The 2,917-nt window shown below is 36.5% G+C and overlaps 1 non-coding gene across 1 annotated transcript; it reads right to left on the bottom strand.

Moving 5' to 3' along the window:
* Positions 1-1,924: 1,924 nt before the first annotated feature.
* Positions 1,925-1,999, bottom strand: TRNAA-CGC (transfer RNA alanine (anticodon CGC)). The gene has a single exon. It is a non-coding gene; the product is annotated as a tRNA-Ala (tRNA).
* Positions 2,000-2,917: the final 918 nt, after the last annotated feature.

Below are 2,917 nucleotides of genomic sequence, written 5' to 3'. Positions count from 1 at the left end.
TGTGTGCTTCCCTCCACAACGTGTGTTTGCTCTTCAAGACCAGCAGGACTGATCTTTCTTGAGAAGAACCCAGTCACTCTTAAATGCTTATCTGATTAGGTCAGGCCCACCCAGATGATCACCCTTTTGATTAACTTAGAGTAAACTAACAAGTAACCTAACCACAGGATTGACATCTCATCATCTTCACAGGTTCGGTGAGGTGGGGGGGATTATACAAGGTATGCATACCTGGACGTGAGAACATGGGGACCATCTGACATTGCACTGTAAAAGGACAGTTTTTGAGATAAAGGAGAAAGGGGAGGCGGGCAGGAAAACACTAGAGATGTTGATGAACCAGTGATGTGTCAGAGTTTTCTCAACCAAAGGAAAAAAAGCAGAGGTGGTTGGGGAATGTTTGCCTAGAAAGGGATTTTAGATTAAGTCTATGAAGTGTCTTTAATTTCAGAATGCAAACTCACCAAAGGTTTTTAAACGGTGATGTAATTACCATCATGATTTTTAGGACAATGATTCTTGTGTGAAGGATGGACTGAGAGAGAAGGGATTGTTTTGTCTGTCTCTCTACACAAGGATGGACTCTCTGAGGACAGCGTCTTGTTGCTGTTGTAGCCCCAGGTGGAACTTAGTAGGCACCCATCCCACATTTGTCAAATGAATGAATGAGTGTGAGTAGAACAGACAGGGTACAATTGCCATAGTCTAGGTGAGCAATATTCAAGGAAGAATTAGGGAGGCAGCAATGCAAAGGGGAAAGAGGAGATGAATTAGAAAGATATTGCAGAACTATAAGCACAGGGCTTTATAAAAAGATGTGGAATAGGAAGAAAAAAGATATCAAGAGTGATGTCAAGATTCATGATGTGGTTCCCGGGAAACTAGAAAATAATGAAAAAGAATAATTATGCCTATGCCAAGACAATCGCCAATTGTATGTCTAAATTTTTCACTTTTGAGGCAGATTTTTGGTGTTGTGTGGATGGACTCAAATCGTATTCACTAATGGTATTTATTTTCCCACTGGCCTGTAGTTATTTTATTTTCCAGTTTTATCGAGATATATTTGATACATAGTACCATATAAGTTTAAGGTGTACACCATAATGATTTGACTTATGTGTATTGTGAAATGGTTACCATAATTAGTTGGCATCCATCGTCTCATATAGATACAAAGAAGTGTTTTTTCCTTGTGATAAAGACTCAGGATTTACTCTCTTAGCAACTTTCAAATATACCACATAGCTGTGTTAACTATAGTCATCATGTTGTACATTACATCCCTAGTACTTACAACTGGAAGTTTGTATCTTTGAACAACCTTTATCCAATTCCTCCATCCCACACCTCTCCCCCCACCTCTGGTAACCACAAATCTGATCTCTTTTCCTATGACTTTGGCTTTGTTTGGTTTTTTAGATTCCACACACAAGTGAGATTATACAGTACTTTGTCTTTCTCTCTGAATTATTTTATTTAGCATAATACCCTCATAGTCCATCCCTGTTGTTGAAAGTAGCTCAATTTCCTTCTTTTTATGGCTGAATTAATATTTCATTACATATATAGCATATCTTCTTTATCTGTACATCCATCAGTGGACACTTAGGTTTATTTCCATGTCTTAGCTATTGTAAATGCTGCAGTGAGCGTATGAGTGCGAATATCTCTTTGAACTATTTTCGTTTCCTTAGGATATATTCCCAGAAGTGGAATTGGTAGATCATAGGGTAGTTCTATTTTTAATTTTTTGATTAATCACCATACTGTTTTCAGTTGTGGCTGCACCAGTTCACAATCCTCCTTCTGAGCACCCTTTTCTCAGTATCCTCACCAGCATTTGTTTTCTCTTGTTTTTTTCATGATAGTCATTCTTTTGGGGGGGGGTGGTAATTAGGTTTTTATTTATTTATTTATTTAGTGGAGGTACTGGGGATTGAACCCAGGACCTCATGCATGCGAGGCATCTACTCTACCACTGAGCTATACCCTCTCCCCTTGATGATAGTCATTCTAACAGGTGTGAGATGATATCTCATTGTGGCTTCAATTTGTATTTCCCTAATGATTAGTAATGTTGACCATCTTTTCGTGTACCTGTTGGCTTTTTATTTATCTTCTTTGGAAAAATGTCTATTTGGGTCTGTTGCCATTTTTTAAATCGACTACTTGTTTTTTTGCTGTAGACTTTTATGAGTACTTTATATATTTTGGATATTAGTCCCCTATCAGATATGTAGTTTGCAGATACTTTTTTCCTATTCTTCAGTTTGTCTTTTCATTTTCTTGAGCATTGCTTTTCCTTTGCAGAAGCTCTTTAGTTTGATGTAGTCCCACCTGTTTATTTTTGCTTTTGTTGCTTGTGCTTTAGGTGTCATATTCAAAAATCATTGCCAGGAAGCTTTTTCTGTTTTCTTCAAGGTGTTTTATGGTTTCCAGTCTTATATTAAGTCTTTAATCCATTTTGAGTCAATTTTTGTGAGTGATGTAGGTAGAATAGAGGTCTAGTTTTACTCTTTCCCATGGGAATATCCAATTTCCAAGTATCATTTATTGAAGAGACTTCTCCATTAAGCATTCTTGGCATCTCTGTCAAACATTTTAAGCCTTTGGTTTAAAAATATATATATATAGTGTGTGCACAGATATAGATAGATAAATGTTGCTCATCAGTAGCTTATATATATTTAAAATTTATATATATAAATTGGAAAAATTTATAAATGACAACAAAGATTATTCAGAAACACAAAATAAGTAGCTCTCATCAGAAGATTAAAGTGATTGAGCCTTTTAGTCATAAAAGCATAGAGTAGAAAGTACTTTAAGTGTTGTTTCACTCGACCTTTTAAAGAGTGAGGACTCTCCCAACCCCCTTCATGCATGATCATTCTATCTTTGGACAATTCCAGAT

The sequence above is a fragment of the Vicugna pacos genome, chromosome 7 (genome assembly GCF_048564905.1).
Source record: "Vicugna pacos chromosome 7, VicPac4, whole genome shotgun sequence".
Taxonomy (NCBI): Eukaryota; Metazoa; Chordata; class Mammalia; order Artiodactyla; family Camelidae; genus Vicugna; species Vicugna pacos.
Note: the sequence above shows the minus strand (reverse complement) of the source record. Positions and strands in the feature narration are given on the sequence as shown.